The following is a 24,263-nucleotide window of genomic DNA, read 5'->3' on the forward strand; positions in this document are numbered from 1 at the left end:
TTTATGCAGTTAATCAACGGAGGCTGCCAAAAAGTTCGAATAAAAGCATGCGACTAGTGTACTTTGCATGTTCTATATTTTATCAATACTAGAGAGGATCAATAAAATAATTCAAATTGTAATAGCGACATGCAATTGTGGCAACACTGGCCATGAGATGGTGGGGGAACACGCACATTCGTTTTAGTTATGATGGTAGTAGCAGCAGAAAGGAATGGAAAAGCAGTGCACGAAAACGAGCGAGAGAAGATAATTTAAATTCTCTTTCTTTCTTTCCACACATCGTATTTCTTATATTGCTTTCTGAAAATTATTTGTTATACACCATAAAATGTAAATTTCAGTTTAACTCTTATTAGAACACAATTAATTGGTCTTGTAAAGAACCGTTTATTGTTTTATTGCGGGAGCATAATTCAGACGCACTCCCCGCGGACACGGTGAGCTAGAAAGCACTATTTTGCATTCTCGAACAAACCAACCAAGTAGGCATCGTTGGCTTCTCGGGGCATCATTACGACTGAGCTTTGTAAGCGTAGCTCGACTTTGCAGTCCTGCACAATCTCACGACCCACACGCTGGAACGATAGCCTACTCTGTTGCCCTTTAGTTGGGGCGAAATTCTTGCAGGGCGACAGTTCCTGATCGGGTTGCGATGAGTCACCAGTAGCTGGGGCACTTTTTCCGCCGTCGTCATCGCCGACTGCTTTTCTTCGGTGGACTGGCTGCTTGCTAGTGCTTGAACGAATACGAATGATGAGAAAAACCGACCGACAGATATTTATATAATCGCGCTAATATGCACTACTATCGCTTTCTCCCTCGTCCTCGTGCCGTGCATGAGCCTTTCCTTTCCGTCCGGCTTCTAATGGCCTAACCAAAGGAATATGCCGTCTTTCCCCCACCAAGTGCTCTCGTCAAGCAACCCAATGCGAATAACCATACGAACAAACATGTAATGGACCTATATATAAACTTTTCATTATTTTATTGTTCGGTTGGTCTACCATAACGACGGCTCTGTGCGGGATGGGCTGAAAATTTTCACTTTTCCGAGTCGTTTTCGAAAGATTTTTCAAAACACATTTTTTTGTTATTAGTACATGTTATACATACTTCAAATTTTAATACAGCATAGAGGAACATATTTGCAACAAATTGGCCTAAAAATCAAATCATTCTGTTAAGTATGATAAAAGTTATTAACGTTAAAAATCTGACGCGGCGCCGCAGCCGATATTTTGAAACGGGACCCCTATATTGAAACCTTAAATGTATTCTACATTAATAAAATTCTATTCGTGTGGTTTACAGCAAAATGCATAATTTTAGGCGCTTTAAAATCGCAACTTTGTGAAGTCCCAGAAAAAAATTTGTTACACACGTCATAAATTCAAGCACATAATTAACAAAAATCATCGATTTTTGGTGTAGATATTATTTTTAAAGCTGTTTCAAGGGACAGCTTGTGAGCTTTACAAGGAAACTTTTCCTCTTCTATCTATGGATTCTAGACACAGTTTCTTCCTGGAGATCATCAGAGTTGCATTCGTTAGTTGGTTGGTGGCATAGCTCTATTCATCATTACTGTCAAAGATCGCTTAGACTCTTGGAGCATTTCTAAGCCGAACGCCACAGTTTCTCTTCACGCTGTTTGTACGCAGGGCAAAAAGGCGAACTGGTGGACGAACGTTGTCTGAAAGGGGAAAACAGACCCAACGACGGTCACCCGGTATAAATCTAAGTTGACATGGAACATGGTGTTTCGGTCGCGGCATCGCGTGGAAACGCGGCGCGGTACGTTTTCTCTACCGGAACAGAGTCCGGACAGATCTTCTTGGCGAAAGCGAATATCCACCGGTTTGAATATTCTGTGTTCTCGTTGGTACTGTTTCGGTTTCGCATACGTCGAGCCGTACTCCAAAGAGTGCTCATCGCTGTTTCTCTCGTTAACCCGTCGACGAACCGGGGCCAATAACTGCGTTTTTTGACTTTCATTAGACTTTTCATTCGCCTTTCTAACGACGCATACTGTTGATAGCTGGCGGGTAACCCGTCTTCCCGGAAGGCCTTATGTGCAGTGGACTTCTCCGCGTACAGTTCTGAGCACTCTTTGTTCCACCACAGGGTGGGAGACTGTCCGTGTGTGTTCGCCCTGGTACTGATTTAGTCTGAGCTTGATTCGCGCTGTCGAGAATCAAGCCAGCCAAAAACTTTTACTCTTCCTCCGGAGGAAGCTCTTGTGAGGATTCGCGGTCGCCTAACACTTCCAATCAATGCTCCGTGTGAGGTCATACCAGACATTAATAGCCGTTAGCAATTGAAATTACGATAGGTCGCTACCGTGGGGATCAGCGATCACCTTCCACATGCAATCTAACTGTAGCGGTGTCGAGCATAGCGATAGATCCAACGCGCTTGCGCGTGCTGGTGATGCAGGAATCCGCGTCATTTCTCTCGTGTTTAAGATGGTCATGTTGAAATTGTCGCAACGATCTTGGATTAGTGTTGATCTTTTATCATCTTGAAGACAGTTAAAGTCTCCTAGAACTAGCCGCTGTGCCAGTAAGGACTCCGTAGCATTACAAAGCGTTCGGTGCCCTACCGAGGCTCTACGAGGAATGTAGATGGAAGCAATGCAAAGGTCTTTGCCTTTGATTAGAAATTGACAAGCGACAATTTCAATGCCTGGTGTCGAAGGGAGGTTAATTCGGTTGAAAGAATACCACTTTTTAAACCCCAAAAGTACTCCTCCATAAGTGTTTTCTCGTTCCATACGAATTTTATTAAAGTCGTGGAAGTTGAGACTTATATCGGAAGTTAACCAAGTTTCACATAATGCGAAAACATCACATGTTCAACAGTTAAGTAAAAATTTGAAGGAATTCGCGAGGATACTTCTGCAATTCCACTGCAGGACAGTGAGCGTATCTGTGACCTCGTTTGATGACTTAGCCATCATTAGTCCGTTACAGAACTGAGAGTCTGTTTGAAAAAGGGGGACACATAGGGTTTTGGTATCCCTGGAAGTGGTGGATACTCATTGTTATAATTAAAAGTTCCAAGTCCTGGAGCAACTTGCTTCGGCTTTGGGACATCTCTTCCGTTGAATTTATTGATTGTAGTTGGTGCACTCTAAGGGGACGACACCTTAGCAACCTTACGAGACAGTCTAGGGATACTAGATTTCTCCTCTTCCTGGATTCCACTGAATTAACAAAAGATGTTCCCTCTTGTGGGTCGTCATATCCTTGCCCAACGCCAGCCAAAAGAGCAAAGGATTTCAGGGTCATATGGCAAAGCATTCTTTAGAATTTCTGCATAAGAGCGCTCCGAGCTTTGCTTAAGGGATCGCTTAATTTTGTCCGCAGGGCATGATTTACGACCATGCGGAGGGCCCCGCAGTAAATACATTTTTCAGTTTCTCTACCGCAAGCGTCATCCTCATGCTCATCCTCGCATTTGCCGCCCCGTTTCTAGTTGCCAAAATACGTGGCATTGTGGCCCAGTTGCAGTTCATTGCCCGCGCGGTACAAACAGGCGAACAGGTAGAGGACATGGTTGGGAAGAGAAGACCCGGAGAAAGTCCCCCGTAGCGAGTCTGACAGAGAATAAGTTGTCTTATTATCCTCAGTTTTTGATGAATACAATTGCTTGCATTCCAGAACCTTCACCTGTTGAAGTAAAGGGTCCTTCAAGCAGCCAATCCCGTACTTCAACAGGTCTTTGCACTTCAGACGCGGTTCTGCGACGACCCCATCGATCTCCACTACCGTACAAGGCACATACACCCTGCATTGCTTCGAAAACGCTCGCAGCACGGTTTGATAAGCTTGGTATGGGTAGTATGGGTGTCTCCCTATAATTTCGTTAGGTAATAGAGTATCATGAAATGTATTTACCGGACTGTGGCAACTATATTGCCTCCTTTTTCAAACCAGTTTTTATTACGAAATCAATGTAAATATATTCTAAACTAAGTAAAAAAACGTTTTCAAACATTTATTACTTGCTCTGAACTCTGGGGCTTATAAACGAACAATCTGTCCAGTCATACAATGTATGTTTTCAGTCATCTACGATTATTGCACGAAGCGAACGTGCAGCAACCGATAAAATGTATCAAAGTAGGCCCTGGCACAATGTAAGCGATAATTACCTTTTTATATGATTGACCAACATTTGAAAACAGTTACATAGATAACTTATGAAATAAATATGATTCTACGATATTCAACGAATCCTACGAAATCTCGCAACTTCAAAGCCGTAGCATGGTATCGAAACTTTGCTTGGCGGGACAGAATGTGTGGGCATCGAGCGGTTACATTATACTAGAGCGATGGCACAACAAACGAGTTGAAAATCAGCTTTGTAGTACTGGGCAAGATGCGCCAACGCGTAATCAAGTAGTTAGACGATAAGCGAAAGGCTGTGTGTGGGTCAAAGGCCATTCCTACAACTATAGCATCGTCAACGTGCACTGCCCTCACGAAGCGAGACCCGAGAACGAGAAAGAAGCATTCTACGCACATTTTGAGCCCGCGGCACAATGTGAAGCTCATCATAAGCGACATGAACGCCAGCCTTGAGATCACCTGATTAACAAATTGAGAACCAAATCGACCGATGTTCTAGTGAACGGAAATTTCTTCTCCGCTATCACAGAGTTAGAACAATCCACTGACTGGTTTTGAAGATCTGGGAGAAGCAGATTTTATCGGAGCATTAGATAGAGGAAGTAGTATGTGCCATCTATGAGTGTTAAGCGGGATCGCTGCAACTTGTTACCGAGCAATCACATTGCTGAAGGTGTTCTCCCAAATTCTGTGTCGCCGTCGTCAATCACCGTTAGCAAGCGAGTTCGTTGATTAAATTGGCCTATAATGCCCAAATGCGGATTTCCAAACAACAGGATGCAGGAGACCTGATGAGTCTATGTGCCCTGCGACAAACAGCAATGGACAGAGTGAACAGGAGACGACTACTTGATACAGCAAATGACAACATGGCCTTGTTGTTGTTGTGTGTGTGTTCGTTCAGGCTAGAGCCTTGTTGTCTCTTGCTGTATGCAGAAGCCGTCTCCACTCCACTCGGTCCATTTCTGCTTGTCACCAGCCTCGTAGTCTTCTAAGGATCCGGATCCTCTATCTGGTCGATCCGCAGTGCTCGCTAAGTCTTCTTATTCCTGTAGGGTCGCCCTCAAGAACCATCTTCCCCGGGTCGTCGTCCGACATTCTTACGACGTGTCCAGCCCACCGTAAACGTCCTATTTTTGCGGTACGCTCGATGGATGGTTCTTCCATCAGCTGATGCAACTCATGGTTCATTCGCCTGCGCCACGTTCCGTCTTCCATCTGCACGCCATCATAGATGGTACGCCATACCTTTCGTCCGAAAACTTCAAGGGCGCGTTGGTCCTCCACGAGCATAGTCCAGGTCTCTTGGCCATAGAGGTCTAATCAGCGTCTTATATATGATCAATTTCGTGCGGCGGCGAATTTTGTTCGACCGCAGTTCTCCAGAGTCCCGCCAAGATCCCGACCATCTCGATTTCGTCACCGTCAATCCGAACTCGGGATGGGAAGTCCACATTGTCGTCTCTAGAACCTCATCCTCTCACGTATTTTGTCTTCGAAACGTTGATGGCAAGTCCAATCCTGCTGGCTTCCACCTTCAGTCTGATGTACATTTCCGACATCGCCTCAAAGTCCCGTGCCAAGTCAAGAAGCTGGACGGACTTCCTGAAGATCGTGCCGCTCGAGGCTATCCCCGCTCTCCTTATTACACCTTCTAATGTAACGTTGAACAGCAGCCACGATAGACAATATGGCCTTAGACTGATTTGTAAGTAAAGTATTTAAGTGGAAGTTTAGTAACAAATTTCCCACCATAAAAATGTGATCAATGATAAATCTTTCTTGAAATAATCATGGAAAATGAATCTCTCAAAAAAATTATAAGAGAATTGGGGTCTTCAGCAAATTTGTTAGGAATTTCTTTTAGCACATCTTTATCTATGTATGTAGCATATCGAGATATATAACGGTATTATTGTTAAATCTGATTTTCTTCTATGTTACTGTAAGCTTCAGAGACACAAGGCTTGGATAAAAAGTTATTTTGAGGCAGCGACCATCTGCCGATTGTAGTCTCAATCAATAACGGTTCAAGGCCATTGAAATCAATCAATATTTCGTATGACCTCACACGAAATATCGATTGGAAGAGCTATGCTGCCGCGATATCCGACAACATCGAATCTACCCAAGAACTTCCTCCGGAGGAAGAGTACAGCTTTTTGGCTGGCTTGATTCTCGACAGCGCGAATCAAGCTCAGACTAGGCCAGTACCCGCCGCGAACATACAAAAACGTTCTCCCAATCCCTGGTGGGATAAAGAGTGCTCAGACGTGTACGCAGAGAAGGCCGCCGCGTTTAAGACCTTCCGGAACGACGGGTTACCCGCCAGTTTTCGACAGTACGCGACGTTAGACAAGCGAATGAAGAGTTTGATGAAAGCCAAAAAACGCGATTATTGGCGCCGGTTCGTCGACGGATTAACGAGAGAAACATCGATGAGCACTCTTTGGGGAACAGCCCGACGTATGCGAAATCGAAACAGTACTAATGAGAGCGTGGAATATTCAAACCGTTGGATATTCGATTTCGCCAAGAAGGTTTGTCCGGATTCCGCCCCGGCACAGAAGATTTACCGCGCCGCGTCTCCTCACGGTAGCGCGAACGAAACACCTTTTTCGATGGTGGAGTTCTCACTTGCTCTCTTGTCGTGTAACAATAAAGCTCCGGGGCCAGACAGAATCAAATTCAACTTGTTGAAGAATCTGCCAGACTCTGCCAAGAGACGCTTGTTGAACTTATTTAATAAGTTTCTTGAGGCTAACATTGTCCCACACGATTGGAGGCAAGTGAAGGTCATCGCCATCCAAAAACTAGGAAAACCAGCCTCCGACCACAATTCGTATCGACCGATCGCAATGCTATCTTGTATCCGGAAGTTGTTCGAGAAAATGATCCTATCCCGCCTCGACAATTGGGTCGAAGCAAATGGCTTACTGTCAGATACACAATTTGGCTTTCGCAAAGGCAAAGGGACGAACGATTGTCTTGCGTTGCTCTCAACTGAAATTCAAATGGCCTATGCTAGCAAAGAGCAGATGGCATCAGTGTTCCTAGATATTAAGGGGGCTTTTGATTCAGTTTCGATCAACATTCTTTCAGAGAAGCTGCACCAGCATGGTCTTTCAGCGACTTTAAACAACTTTTTACTAAACTTGTTGTCGGAAAAGCACATGCATTTTTCGCATGGTGACTTATCGACATCACGATTTAGCTACATGGGCCTTCCCCAGGGCTCATGTCTAAGCCCCCTTTTATACAATTTCTATGTCAACGACATTGATGAATGTCTTGACAATTCCTGCACGTTAAGGCAACTTGCAGACGATGGCGTGGTGTCTGTTACGGGACCCAAAGCTGTCGATCTACAAGGACCATTACAGAATACCCTGGACAATTTGTCTGCTTGGGCTATTAAGCTGGGTATCGAATTCTCCACGGAGAAAACTGAGCTGGTTGTATTTTCAAGGAAGCGTGAACCATCACAACTACAGCTTCTATTAATGGGTCAAACTATCGCTCAGGTCTTCACAGTAAAATATCTAGGGGTCTGGTTCGACTCGAAAGGTACTTGGGGATGCCATATTCGGTATCTGAAACAGAAATGCCAACAAAGGATCAACTTTCTTCGTACAATAACCGGAACATGGTGGGGTGCCCACCCAGGAGACCTAATTAGGTTGTATCAAACAACGATACTGTCGGTAATGGAATACGGATGCTTCTGCTTTCGCTCCGCCGCGAACATACATTTCATCAAACTCGAAAGAATTCAGTATCGTTGTTTGCGTATCGCCTTAGGGTGCATGCAGTCGACCCATACGATGAGTCTCGAAGTGCTGTCGGGCGTTCTCCCGTTGAAAAATCGATTTTGGGAACTCTCATATCGATTGCTCATTCGATGCGATATCTTGAACCCGTTGGTGATTGAAAATTTCGAAAGGCTTGTTGAGCTCAATTCTCAGACCCGTTTTATGTCCCTGTACTTTGACTACATGGCGCAAAATATTAATCCTTCTGCTTACAATCCCAACCGTGTGCATTTCATAAATACTTCTGAATCTACTGTTTTCTTCGACACATCCATGAAAGATGAGATTATTGGAATTCCGGACCATATACGCCCACAAGTGGTTCCAAATATTTTTTATAATAAATTCCGAGAAGTCGACTGTTCTAAGATGTTTTATACTGACGGATCAAACCTCGAAGGGTCCACTGGCTTCGGTATTTTCAATCAAAAGTTCACCGCCTCCTACAAACTCAGTGACCCTGCTTCAGTTTACGCCGCAGAACTAGCTGCCATTCAGTATACCCTTGGAGTCATTGAAACATTACCCGCAGACCATTACTTCATCGTTTCGGATAGCCTCAGTTCCATTGACGCTATTCGTTCGATGAAACAAGGCAAGCACTCCTCGTATTTTTTGGGGAAAATACGGGAGCTACTGAGTGCTTTATCTGACAACTCTTTCCAGATTACCTTGGTATGGGTCCCTTCTCATTGCTCCATTCCGGGCAATGAGAAGGCAGACTCCTTAGCTAAGGTGGGTGCCTTAGAAGGAGACGTTTACGAAAGACCAATTTGCTTCAGCGAATTTTTCAGTATTACTCATCAGAGAACCCTCGAAAGTTGGCAAACTTCGTGGAGCAGTGGAGAGCTGGGAAGGTGGCTACATTCGATAATCCCTAAGGTATCGACGAAACCTTGGTTCAAGGGGATGGATGTGGGTCGTGACTTCATTCGTGTGATGTCCCGACTCATGGCAAACCATTACACGCTGGATGCACATCTCCGGCGTATTGGGCTCGTGGATAGTGGTATCTGCGCTTGTGGCGACGGCTATCACGACATCGAGCACATTGTCTGGGCGTGCACCGAGTACAGTTCCGCTAGGTCTCGGCTAATGGATACCCTGCGGGCCCGAGGAAGACCAACCAACGTCCCGGTTCGAGATGTGCTGGCAAGCCGCGATGTTCTCTATATGTCCCTTATATACACCTTTGTGAAAACCATCAATATACAAGTCTAACTGCCCCTTGTTATCTCCTTATCATTCTCAGAACGCTCTTCCACCTGTATCAAACCATCTGTATCGAATGAGCCAACAAACACGGGACCTACGGCACGAACATAACACGCTTAACTCGAAATGTAGCCGATCCACATCTGAGCCGTACTACGAAATCGTCTGGAAAAACCCCTGCCATCTTGAGGAGGACCACCCGGCGTCCCAGTACATGATTCCCCTGATGAAGGCCACTCGAGTTTGTAATCCATCCGTTGATCTCACGATGCCTGAAACTGAAATAATTTTCTCTCCCTGCCATCTTTGTCTACCCCCCCCCCCTCCCCTGACTCTTATACCCAGAAGTAACACCCCTACCCCCCCCCCCCCCAATATCATCACGAAGCATTTAGCTCTTCTTGTCTCTTCTAGTTTTAACTATTATATTATATAATCTCGTTGAAATAGCCCAACTCTACTACCCACAAAAATAACTATAATTACGAATCTTTACAAAATTCAATCATGCCCTCTAGTTATGCCTAGTTTTAAGTTAGTCGTAAAAAATTGTCCCCCTTAATTAAACATTATTTGCTCCAATAATCTCACTGATAAAAATGTCAAACCATATTGCCACAAAAACTAAATGACCCCCCTAATCTTACGAAAACAATATTATCCCCTTGTGTAGATATATAAGATAGCTTTAAAATCGCATTAGTTTCATTTTAAAAAAATCAATATGTAATCCCCTAGTTTTAAGCAATTTAAAATGTAAAACAAAACAAAATTGGCACCTTTAAGCTAACGCAACGTGCCTTATCAAATAAACGATTTGAATAAAAAAAAAAAAAAAGTTATTTTATTGTTTATTAACACAGATGAAATTAATCATATACAGTAATATCAGAATAACTTGTTTTGAAGGTTCACTTTCGCAAATAGCCTAATGTAACTCGATACCCCGAATATATGGAGCATTCATGTCTTCAGCTACATTATTTGTAACAAAATTCTCGAAAACTTTACTGAAGACACCAAGTTTTTCGAGACTAAATTTGATAGAAGAATTAATACTGATGCTAATCTGGAAGGATTATGTACCAAAAATATTTTATCGGAAGATGTTTTTGCTTCGCTATTAAAGTTCATAATTTAAGAACGAGTCCTTGTATACAAAATTGCCAAAGAAAAAATTTAGAAACCTAGTATAGAAAGTCGAAAAGTTCAAAAGCACGGTTAAAGCTGTGCACTGCCAAGTGAACTGTGTCTCTGCTTTGCTACAATTCCAGTAAATCAGAAAAAAAAATATAACGGAGCGCTAGAGCTAGTTGGGCTTCTGGCAAGGCACTAAAGCATTTCAATTTAGCCATTACGCGCGTTCAGATTACACTTTTTCCGCTTCGCAATTAATATTCACAACCAGTAACTCCCTCAATTTTTCATCATTTTCTCCGTTTTTTGCTTATTGCAAAAAAAATGCTAATATTAATATTTTGCTTCAAAGCACATAGCTCGTAAACCAGCTACCTCCCAACCCCACCACGTAGATACTCTCGAACCGGCAAAAACCGAGTCTCCTAAGTCAAGGAAGCTAACAACGTTGGACAGATATGGCGCGAGAAAAAAAATCTTTCAGAAGTAAATGGAAACGCACAGCTTCCAGTAAAACAGAGGGGAGAGAAAAAACGCACCGTCGGTCGGCAAAGTGCATCGGAAAGCTCCTCACCACACACACACACACACACACCACTTACTGGCGGCTGCTGATGTCCCTCTCGGAAACGATGCCACCCAGAGGATCGATTCCTGTGCAAGTAACCAACATCCGACGACGACGACGACGACTACGAGGACCACGATGGCACGGTCGGTCGGTACAGGATGAAAAATCGCATTCAATGTATGGCCCAGCTTGGTAACAGCATCCGGCTACGGCCAGACTCCACGCGTTTCCGGATCTCTCAGGAGGAAGCTCCGTCGCGTTTTGGGACGACGCCCGCGACCAAACACCGGACAAGATAGAGCAGCGTAAGGACGAGAGAGCGCAACGGCGACGGCGATGTAATTTACTGACTGTACTGGGAGAAACAACGGACAGCGAAAAAAAAATATAACGGAAGGAGGGGGAAAATCTACGCCCGAGTTGCATCGCGGAAATTATAAAAATTAATATTAAAAATGTGTGCAACGCGTTCTGCAACAAAAAAAAGCAAATTAAAATTGAGGAAGATAGTGGAGGGAAAAAAGTCCACGCGGCGGCATCCGCGTGGACCAGGGGTCCTCCTACATCCTGAGAATCCGAAAGCCGATGCATAAGAAGATTGCGAGAAGACTAAAGTTTGTCCAAAGCTGCTTTGGCTACGTGGGAAAAAAGAACTCAATCCACCCAGTTGTGTGGCTGAAATTTTCTTATGGGTTCATAGACGACAGGAGTTGGATCCGTTGGGTTTTGCAACTATCACAATAATTGACATATGTCGTGAGGGACGTTGAATATTCCTAGCTCTTCAAAGATTTACGAAAGGATACAAGATTGGGACTTGTAATAGCATGACTGCCTGACTTTTCTTTGTAGCAGATAGATCAATTCAAAGTAACAGCGAGGGTTTGTCGGAGAAACGTTGGACTGGAGAAAATGAAGCAATAATTAATTTTTCCCGTCTTCATCCGCCTGGAATGGTCCGCTGGTCATTGGTTCAAGAAATTTATTTAATTTTTTCCATTGGGGTTTTTTCCTCCATGTGCGATAAGTGCTTTAAAACTCTGCTCGGTCAGATTTTTGTGAAAAACTTCCCGTTGCAGATGTTTAAAAACGTGAATCTCAACCGTTACAGTTACAACTTTTGCTGTAATTAACTTGTTTGTCTTAAAATACGTTTAACTAGAAAAGTATACTTTGTATGGTTGTTCTTTTTGGTTCATTTGAATGCCGGGAAAATGTATTACAAAGTAAGCCTCTCATCTGTAAGCTAATGGACGTAAATACCCTCATACTATGTTGCGTTTCGGCTTCGCCTCATCAGAAACCGACACTAACACATTGTCGGAATAGATTAGCGCCGGCTTGACGCAAATCCCTTAAAACTAAAACACACTATGTGTTTCAATCAAACGACTGATCAAACGTGATGTCCCGTTCGAGCAGAAGTTCTGTTTATGCCGATGAGACACAAGTGAAGCCGAAACTTGTCTTGGCTTAGCAGGCCTATGCGAAAGCACTATGCTATATTTCACCCTAAGGAGGAAAAATTGGTAAAAACCAATATTTCTCACTAGGGTGAACATTTGTTGGTAAAAACCAGTCTTTGTACAGGAGGGCACAAATCCTTATTTCATACTATGTTGCGTTTCGGCGTTGGCCTGCTAAGCCAAGACAAGTTTCGGCTTCACTTGTGTCTCATCGGCATAAACAGAACTTCTGCTCGAACGGGACATCACGTTTGATCAGTCGTTTGATTGAAACACATGGTGTGTTTTAGTTTTAAGGGATTTGCGTCAAGCCGGCGCTAATCTATTCCGACAATGTGTTAGTGTCGGTTTCTGATGAGGCGAAGCCGAAACGCAACATAGTATGAAATAAGGATTTGTGCCCTCCTGTACAAAGACTGGTTTTTACCAACAAATTTTTACCCCAGTGAGAAATTTTGGTTTTACCAAATTTTCCTCCTTAGGGTGAAATATAGCATAGTAAATACCCTTTTTGAGGTGGAGTAGTCAATCGCTAGTGCTTGTTAAAGAGTAAAATACTATATTATGAACACAAGAAATCCTATTATTTCAAAATGATTTTTTTTATTTCAATTATGAAGGCTTTGATGAATGACGCTAAATCATTCGCCTCTTTTATCACGTTAGAAAAATCTCTTTGGAAACATTTCTAACTCTTTCTCTGCGCGGGGTTGGGAAGCAATCGCAATCGATTTACCAACTATAATTTGGTTATCAGCATCATATTCTTCGCAAAGCTGTACCCCATTAAGCATGAATTATCATGTATCACCGAAAGGGACTTATTTTTTTACGGTGATGGCCTCGGGTGATAAGGGCGTGAATGTTTGTATTTCTTCTGATAGCGTAGAATTATTCTGGAAGCTGATCAAATTCGATCAACATTTTATTCTGATGTGTGTACTTGCAGAAATTTTTGCTCCAATAAAAGAAGCAGACTGAAAGAAAGAATGATTCATTATATTATTCATTCAACGATTACACGAATATAGCTGCCTCTATATTATCTCTCATATTATTCAGACAATATTCTTGAGGCTATCAAAGAAAGAACTACGGAAACTGTCTGATACGGGGAGGGAAGTTTTGTCGTGTACTATGACGAGTTACCGAAACAAAGAAGGTATTGTCACAAACGTAACATCCGCAACATAATATGTACTGTCCAAAATACAGTAAGTTTCCATTGGTTCCAAGTCTTAATGTTTGTTCATTTTTTTACTTTATATTTCAATATACGGATACAATTGTATTGATAATAATCTAATAGGCTTGAAATGTCCTTGAAACAAAACTGTTTACTCAAATGAAGAATGTATCTAGTTAATCCATGAGGAATTCCACGAAGATCCGTCCGAAAATCTTTAAAATCGTGACCGTGACCATCTTAGATTCCAATGAAATTTTACACGTTTCACCGTCATGCAAGACTAAATATTTTCCACACGTAATAAGATTATTTTGACTCAAGGCCAACTTTTCAAAAGGGCGTAAACGTTTCTACGTGTATGAATTTCAAAATTTTTTTGCTACATTGCTGTATTTTATACAGAAAAACTATCTGAGAACAAGTTACAGGGAATGAATACTTCTATCCGCAAAAATATACACTGAAAAAAATGTGTCATTTTTCAAAAAAAACAAAAATTTATGATAAAAATTTAAATTGCGAAAATTTTTTTATATTTTATACCAAAAACCTAAAGAGAAAAGAAACATTTTGATTGTGATTGCATGATGGAGAAAAAATCGGTAAAAAACTTCGTACATGTTTTTAAATTTCATACTAATAGGCATACAAAATTGTAATTCTATTACAGAATATAATTCTAAGCACCATTTAAAATCAAAATGCATTTTAAGGAAAATCTTCCAAAATGCGATAGTTTTCGAGATATTTGAAATTTTGCTCCTTCAAAAACAATTAATTCGTGTAATTATGCTCTTTTTAAAAAAATGTCAAAAATTTAATGTTTATCGTTTTAAAGACGTAAAAGCAACTTTTTTAGTGTATTTGGATCCTGGAGAAGCTTTCAATAAAAAAGTTTTCCTAACAACAACTTTTGACATTTTTTTATAATTCTTACTATTTGCAGTCAAAAATACAATTTTCTTTTTGAATATGACTCTAAACGCCATTTTAAATCGAAATGCTCTTAACAAAAAATTTCTAAAATGTAGTTCTCGAGATATTTTAACTTTTGTTTTAACAACACAATTATTTTGTTTTATTACGACCTTTTCATAAGTTAGTCGCGTTTCTCCATCAACAATAATAGGTTTTTCAAAAGGCCCGTAAACTTTCCTGCAACTTTCTCTTTGACATAAAGGCGATATTGTGAAACATTTTAAAGTTACATGAAAACAACCAACATATGATTCAGCTATATAGTTTAATCAACAGACCCAGAACAGAAATATATTTTGGTTGCTTTCATGTAACTTTCAAATGGTTTACAATATCGTCTTGATGTCAAAGAGAAAGTTGCACGAAAGTTTACGGGCCTTTTGAAAAACCTATTATTGTTGATGGAGAAACGCGACTAACTTATGAAAAGGTCGTAATAAAACAAATTTTGTTGTTAAAACAAAAGTTAAAATATCTCGAGAACTACTACATTTTAGAAAATTTTTGTTAAGAACATTTCGATTTAAAATGGGTTTTTTCGCAATTTAAATTTTTATCATAAATTTTTGTTTTTTTGAAAAATGACACAACATTTTTTTCAGTGTATATTTTTTTCGGACAGAAGTATTCATTCCCTGTAACTTGTTCTCAGATAGTTTTGCTGTATAAAATACAGTAATCGAACAAAAAAAATTTGAAATTCATACACGTAGAAACGTTTACGCCCTTTTGAAAAACTACTCTTGTATCAAAATATTCCAATTGCCAGAGAATATCATAGAGATTCATACAGCGAACACACCTGCAAAGTTTCGTTCGAATCGACGATATTTTGCGGTCGGCCGGTTTCTCATGGAATCTCTCCCATGGAAAAAAAAATACAAAAGAATTCTACAATTGTAATGGATAAATGTATCGCATAGTATTTTTTTATTCTGCAGTCTCTTGTTAAAGTTTTACGAAGACATGGTATAACAAAGAATAGTTTTTTTTTCTAACTCGAATAAGTCGAGCGTAAGTTTGAAATCGTCAAGACCATTCCAAAAATAACCAAACTGTTGAGGTGCGCGCCATAAGGAGTTTTCCAGACCCGTCTCTTCCTTCTTTCCGAAAATCCTCTCTTTTGCAATCTGCAGTTTATACTGGACAACTAACTACAGATAAAATAAGGGGGTTTTCTTTACTTTGTACAAAATATAATTGACGGATCGCTTACAAAAGAGGGAATGTGAAATGCTCAACACGTCATTGAGATACAGTAGAAATATAAACGGTCTCAAGTGGCTTCTCCCGGGGGTATTCCTGACGTAGAGGTGAAAGTATGAAGGAGCGAAACTACCGCTAATCTCAAATCTCTGCATATTCGCGGTTGTGCTGTTGTGGTTCACTTCATCAAAAGCGACATATAGGCCGGCGTAAATGAAATCGGTATGAGCGCGACGATCTACCCTCTGTTAAGTAAGATATTAGACCTAGTAGGCGAATCGCTATCGGACGTCCAGAGTCAAACCATGTTGATCGTCACTTTGGTACCGCTAGTAATGAGTTTGGAGAGGTTTCATTATCACCAGCGAAAACAACTTCGAATCAGCACCCCAATTCCATGGTAGTTATTAAAGTTTCTTATTCCTCCTTTTTATTCGGGTATTCGTCAGGTCACGGATCGAAGGATGAACAAGCTCTAGCAATCAGCTTTTCATCGACTTCAATAGTGCCCAGCAGACTTCCCATGAACATCGACAATTTTGTACCTGTGTAGAAAATTTCGTGCACAGCAATTGAACGAAAGATTTTCAGATCATCAGCATAGAGCAGTTTTTCAGAGTTGATGCGGGTGCAGAGGTCGTTGATGAATAAGAGAAAGATCAGTGGCCCTAGGTGACTTCCTTGAGGCACACCGGTTGGCGTTACGAATGCGCTTGAGCATGTAGTGCCAATTTTAATGAAGGCAGATCGTTGTGAGAGGTAAGAATGCAGCCATCTGGTAACCCACTCAGGAAAGCCTAGTTGCTCCTGCTTCAAGACAGCAATGCTGTGGGGCACCTTGTCGAATGCTTTTGCGAAATCAAAATATATAGCGTTCACTTGTTGACGCTTCTCTACAGCTGGAACTAGAAAGCTCGTGTACGTCATCACCGTCGTCGGACCGTTTTTTCATAAATCCGTGTTGTCGTTCGTCGATTATGTTGGAAGAAGCAGCGTACATCGCATTGTACACAAACTTTTACAGAACTTTAGCTAGACAGTTCAGCAGCGAGATTCCTCTGTAGTTTTCAACATTGTGTCAGCCTTATGAATAGGAACTATAGCAGCTTCTTTCCATGCCATTGGGAAAATATTTTCCGAGATTGAACGCTGAAAAATAATACTTATTGGTGCAGAAAGTGCTCGGGCACAATGCTTTATAAACACAGGAGGCAAGCAATCCGAACCAGGCCCTTTCAAGGGATCAACGCTGGACAGAGCGCTCGCTACATCAGAATCATTTACGTTAGGAAGAGGAAGGTTGATATTATGCGTTGGCAATGTTTCAAGGTACTGTTGCGATGGATAGACAGGAGGGCTGGAAAATACATCTCGGAAGTGATCTGCAAAAAGGTTCGCCGACTCGGCAGCGGACTGTGAATTTTTGTCTTGAAGATAGACATTTTCTGGTACACCCATGGAACGTTTTCTGCTGTTTATAAATGTCCAGAATGTCGAAGGATTATTTCGAAGGCTGCGCTGAACTTGGTTCAGATATTCACCGAATGCACTGTTCCGGGCTGTTTCATATTGCAGTTCAGTTTTACGAAGAATAGTTTTATTGTCGTCGGTCCTATGATGTAAATATCGCTTTCGGTGTTTCCTGAATACGTTGCGTAGGCGACCAAGCTCAGCGTTCCACCACGAAAATTTATATTCTGCTTTTCTGCTGACACGTTTTTTAGGAACATTACGGCGAAGAATCTCATATATGGCATCATAGAACGCCACAACTGCCTGATCTAAGTCATTTCCAACCAACATCTCACGCCAATTGAGTGCACCAATGGCCATTGAGACTTCATCGAAGTTGCATCGAGTAAAGTCAAAGTTGAAGTCGTCGTTAATTGTATCAAAAGCTTCACCGTCGTCAGAACGCATATCAAGTCTTAAAACGAAGGGTTTATGGTGAGGGTCAACCTTCAGTATAGATGTGAGAGGCTCAATCAGTTCGAACACGTCCGTGTCATTGACGAAAGCTAAATCGAGGGTCCGTCCATTCACGTTGCTAACAGAGCAGATTTGATACAAGCCACCAGCGACCAAAGTTTCTGTGATGACCGTCTCTTGTTCCGTGGTTGCATTTTCAGGAAGGTAGCACTTATAATCGTCATCAAAAATCCACCGAAGATTAGGAAGATTATAATCACCTACAACAAGTACATTGTCGCGCCTATTACATTTGTCCAGGATGCTTTGGACTGCAGAAGAGTGAACGTTGTACAAGTCAGGATCACTATTCGGCCTTAGATAAATGCAACAAATATATAACGATCGACCTGGCAGTGAAACGCGTACGACAACTTGCTCCAAACATTCACATCCAGGCATTTTTAGTATAGTCCCAGTTAGATGTTTCTTTATCGCTATGAGAACACCACCTCCGCGACGTAGATGACTGGTAGAAGAGTTGCGATCGCATCGGTAGATTGCGTAGTTCGTCGTTAGCACGGTGTTTAATATATGTACGCAACGGCATGCTATGAACCAAGAGGTTTTCGGAAAGCGAACTATCATGTAAAGCAAAATACTCGCCTGAGAAGTAGAGGTGTGCGCCGATGAAAAATGTCGTAATCGGCGGCGTAGGTGTGATTTGGGCCGGCGGCGGCGGCGTATCGGCGTGACGCCGTTTGCTAAAATCATCGGCGGCGGCGGCGGCGCAAAGCGGCGTGGGATATTTTTTTATATGGATGGAAAGTAGTAATTTTCTCAATCATCTTGCTATGTTGACTATTGTGTCTGCGTGTGTCAAAATTAAACCAAATATTGATGACGTAGCGGTGTCATCAGCTTTAAGCATAACACTGTTTTTTAACCGGGAATTAATTTTATTTGAGAAAATGGAAAAAAAATAAAAGTAAATATCCAAAGTTGCGATTACTAAAGATTAATTTAAACAACCGCTCCTAATACTTGCAATGCCAACTGTTACGAATATCGATGTTAACACAGTTTCAGAAAGCATGCAAAGTTTTATGCCATTCATTTTAATAAATATTCCTCTGAGATAAAATAACAATACCTGGTTTTCAGTCTAATTTATACTTCTGCCTGAGCCAGACCTATACAACCGAGTGAAGTGAAATAGAATTTATTAACCTGATACTTGGAGAAATTTCTTTATGCTGAGAATGCGGATCGATTATTCAACTAAAAATCACGGAACTATTAAATAAACCACGCTTTGTCCCCATAACATGCAAATTCCTACGCGCATGTATTAACATCAGACGCCACATCGTGAACAATCCTTGCGCAATACAAAGATACATATACAAACGAGAATGTATCTCAGCGAATTGCCGACTCATCGACGATATACCTATTTGAACAGTGATCTCTATACAAATACCTACAAACGGTTCCCAAATTTGTAACAGTTGTTCAGGACATAATGACAACTGCTAAACAGCATCCAGCACCCCAAAATCAACTGTTAGCACTATCGGTGAGGATAAAAAGGCGACGTTGCTCACGCGCAAGTGCAAGAAGCAAGATACAACATCCGACCGTCGGCACCAATACAGCTTTAACTATGAAGACCTGGACGTCAGACATGAGAGAAGCAAATAATCCCAAAGATACAGCAGACAAGCAGTCAACTGTATCCCCACCGCTAAAGAAGGTCTCCACTCTCAATAGAAAATCACGAGCACGAGATTCTGCGGATAACCAATAATGTTTTTTGCTGAAATATTGAAATAGAAATCAACGGGACGTTTTCTGGGCCACTCTGATCGTTTGATACACCGCACTCAATATTTTGCCCACGTATATCGTTGGAAAAAATCCTTAGCATGATAAAATTACAAAATGGTGCGGCTTCCAATACAGGTTAAACATCGAATCACTTTCGAACAATAGGCCAATATGGTATGGTAGTTTCGATTGCGGCAAAGTTCTACTGTATCGATTTTGTAGACTTTTTCGGTAAAGTAAAGGAAAAGAGAAACAAAGGATAAGAAAATTGAAATGCGGATTTTTCTAGAGAGAACCAGTTGTAAACGTACAGAAAACCTTCCATTATGTTGACAGAAGTATGTCTAGCACTAGTTTTTCGTTCCAAGTTTCATTTCGGCAGACTTTGCAGCCAGGTTTTAGGAGGTTTTTATTTGTGCTCTTGGTTTTGAATTGATATTCAAAGCAAATTCGGTGTTTTTAGGCGGATTTTGTGACGTTGTGATAATCGCGAATCTTGACTAATCCGTGCATTGACGATTTTCGGTTGTGCGGTGACAAAAATCGAAAAAAATGTTTCATTTTTCGATAGTGAAAAGTTGCTTTTTGGTTTTTGACTTATGTGCAATTCGCCAGTAAAATTTCACATACTTCGTGCTTGCTTCGCCATCTGCAGGTGAGTAGCAGTAAGTGTTTCCCGCATTCCATCAAGGCGGTATGAAAGCTCTTGCAGAAAAGTGTTATAATTGACATAAACAAACGCCGCGTCGTATTGTTGCATGATTGTCAATGAAAATTTATGTTAAACGCGACACTTCTTTTTATGTCGAGAGACGTAAAGTGAGAAATAAAGAAAATAAGTGAAATCTTTCCAAGGAGTGTCTACTCGAACAATTGTTTTAACAGCGGATCGGGATTGTACGCGTTAGAAAGGCTATTCCCTCGTTGTGCAATATGGAGTGAATTTTATGTGATGCAATTTAAGAATGGATAATCATGAGAGCGGAGATGGTGGTCAAGGCAAAGGATTGTCAAAGTTGTCCTATATCAGACTATGCTGTGGGTATTTCTTTGAATATCTACTGCGATTTTGAGTTAGTACGGAGAAGCTCATGTTGTCGAGTGTGTACCTTAGCCGCGATCGGTCGACTGTTTTGTTGATAAATGGCGCTGTACTTGCAAATGTGGGAAAGAGAAAGGATTGTACGGGCTGTTTGATGCGTGAGAAAGAAGCTGGAGATTTTGAGGATATCTGGAAGTTTGGAATGGGACGAAAAATGGATAAGCAAGTATCAGTCACTCGCGTAAGTAGAAGATGAGGAAGGAAATAGAAAAACTGGTATATTTTTCTACAGACATTCTAATTTATATATACAAAAATCAAATAAATACACTAAATACGCGTCCATTTCTTACCTCATGTAAGGAATCGAAAGTCTTATTGTAATATTATAATCCATTTGATACAAACATTACAGTAAGGCGGGGCTGATTGATGGAACGATGACCTCGGAACATGTCTGGCACTGTACACGAAATGGGTCATCGGAAAGTCAATTGAGCTAACACCTACCTAAATCCTTGAACCAAGTTATTTGCATGGATATGTTAAAATACATGCAAACATCTTTTTTCTGTAAATCACTACCAGCTAGTGGGAGTTAGGATGGTTAACACACACACACACACACTTTGCAGCCAGGTTTTAGGAATGTGCAGTGCTACTGCATGGCTAGTGTTACGAGACTACTGACTACTAAGAATCCTTCCTGGCGGGGGCTGGCTTATGCGACGGGTGGCTTATACGACACCAACGCCTTACCCTCTGAACTACCAGACCAAGGTTAATAGTTAAAAGTCATACGGCTTGAATTACTATATCGAAGGCATGACGCTATACGAGCTTTGCTTGCGTGCAAATTTGAGTAGAATTGTGATTCACGCGTGCGATGGTAATTTACAACGTATTTTTATTTGAATATTTACACAGATTTTGTAGAAACAATTGTACTGGCTTATATGTCGGTTCATTAAGTTTTAACTGTTTCTAACCATGAAAAAGTGACATCATTCGTTCGATATGCTATCTAATTCCGCATGAGCCGAATATTTTCTTGCACTGAGTAACTTGTGTCTTTAACTACTGAGAACTCGACAGTAGGGAGTATTATGGTTTCCACAGACTGACGGTTGATTGCTGCGATCCGGATGACTATGCGAGTAGGAAGTCAGCAAAAGTATTGTCCAGGCTATTTTATTATCATATCGATTGATTGATTAGTAAAACAAGAAATGCTTAGAACAAGTATATTGCTTAACTTCTGAATATCTTAATACCTTTTACCGACCTATTCGGCTGATATTTGCTTGTCCAGTCTTTAAACAGCGGAACACTATATAAATTCACAGTTCATAAGCAAACCGCTCGCAGACACGGTGACAGTTTAATTTCTTGCTGAATTGCCGTGCGGTTCGAAAGCAGCTTTGTTTCCATATGGACTACAATATCCTGCCTCAAGATTGGCAACCCAACCAACATTAGGAGCTGAACTATAAGACTACGTGTTGATTTAAAGCAGATTAAAGGTTATGTAAGCTGAATAAAACTTTCGCTGAACTATTTAAACATTAACAGTTTATTCAGCCTATTTAAAATCCAGTATTCGCCAGTTACAACTAGGCTGAACTATATTGCTAATAAATGTAATAGCGACAATATTAAAGCTTTTATTCAACCATCTTAATTAGACTGAATTGCGAGTTGAATAAACGATGCTGTTACCAAAAGTATTACATTTAATCATTAAGCTGCACTACATGTCTTCAAGAGGTTGTTTCTACCTTTGCATTTACCGTTATACCACCTTTGACTTTCAGCTGAATTATGTGTTTAACAAAGGTAATTGTAACTACTACAAAAATTGGCGCGATTAGCAAATCATGAGGAATGGCAACCGACCTGGGTTCGAGTCCCAATACACACACAATATTTTTTTTACTATTATGTGAAGGATTTTTTTATTATTTCGGTATATTCCAATTGAGATGTTTTGCATATATTACAGTTAAGGAGCAATAGATCAATAAATGAATAAAGAAATAAAGAAAGTTTATTTAGTTTTTTTTATATCTACTGAGTTTTCACCACGAGAAATACACGATTTACAGTTTTTTAATGTACAAGCTTACCAAATCACTCGCGCCCTCGTTTATGTAAATTTACCTTTTAATTCGAAACGGTCTGTTTACTTGTGAAACATGAATATTCTAATATTGAACACAATAGAAACTTTTTGTTCCAATGTTGCTATAAATTTTAGACACCAGCACTGTTACCATGATTTTTTTCTATCCATCGACTTGCAAACAAAGGTACAATGAAATGATTATTCACGCTGGCGGACTTAATTGATATAAATAAATAAACTATTGAATTCGAACAGCGACTTCCGCTTACCAAAAAAATCACAATGGAAAGAAAATCATTTGGCAGGGAGTGGTAAATAAATTGAGGAGATTGCCACCTTAGAATTATAAATGACTTCAATCCATCATTCAGTTACCACCACTTTCATATAACACCCATTTTTACTTATCTAAATATTTTGTGACAACCATAAATCCTCACCTTGGAAACAAAAACGACTATAATCATCATTTTTGAAATAAATAAATTATCTAATTTAAAATTCCCGAATGTTCTAAAACTTATTAAATAAAAAAAATGAAATAAAAACATTATCGTAGGTTGGGATTCGAACCCAAGTCAACTAGGTTCACTTAAACCTATAGAAGGCTACTGTAGCCTTTGTACAGACTCTATTCAGCAGCCTAGACTTGTCGGTACATCGGTGAACTCTTAAGCATTCAACGTATGCAAGATTGGTGCAGACAGTAAGGTAAGTGCTTAGTATTCAACAGGTTGCTGGTTCGGATCCAGGTACGTGATATGATATCCAACAAGGTAATACAATTTTTCTCTAACTGTAACGTAACACTAATAAAAGAATATGGCTTCCAAAGAGATTGATGGCGTGTGTAACTTGAAATGAATGTCTTTTTTAACAATTTTCCTATGATAATTCTCTCAGCTGAATAGCGGTAACGAAAAGGTTTATTGATAAAGCTGAACTATGGTTTTCTTCAGGCTGTATACGTGCTGAAGAATTGTTCTTTCATGTGTCTTAATCAGACCAGCTGAATAAATTCTCCAAATCCCGGATGTTTAAGGGTGGAATAAACGATATATGATTACACGTATACTTTCAATGTTCAGCTAGAGCTGAATAAAGCAACTGTTAAAACGTTTATAAAACCACGAAATGTTTGTTGGGAATGGTAAGAATCAGAGAAAACTATTACAACCAAAAAGATTATCGCAAAATAAACCAAAATTCTTTCACTCAATACACATTCAGGTCAAATATGGACTCGGCGCGAGTTTAAATATGATCGGCGGCGCAGCACAAAAAAGGCAATCGGCGCGCTGACCATTTTTTCCTGAAATCGGCGGCGTGTCAAAATCATCGGCGGCGGCGGCGTGGCGCGGCGGCGCACACCTCTAACTGAGAAGGAAGTTCGGAAGACCCCCTCACGACCTCCGACCGCAGGACCGGGACGATTAAGCGGGTCGCTGGCTGGTAGCGCGACTGAGCACAGAAATTCATTTATTTTTTTTTGAAAATAGAGTGCAAAAGAAACCGTCGAAACGTTGAAATCGTGCACTAGAGTGTATCGTAGCGAATCTAACGGTAAGTAAAAAAAACACTCAAATAGCACGCTTTAAAGACAGCTTAAAGGAGCAACACTAGCCAGTTGAGTTCCAGGATCAAG

The sequence above is a fragment of the Topomyia yanbarensis genome, chromosome 1 (assembly GCF_030247195.1).
Source record: "Topomyia yanbarensis strain Yona2022 chromosome 1, ASM3024719v1, whole genome shotgun sequence".
NCBI lineage: Eukaryota > Metazoa > Arthropoda > Insecta > Diptera > Culicidae > Topomyia > Topomyia yanbarensis.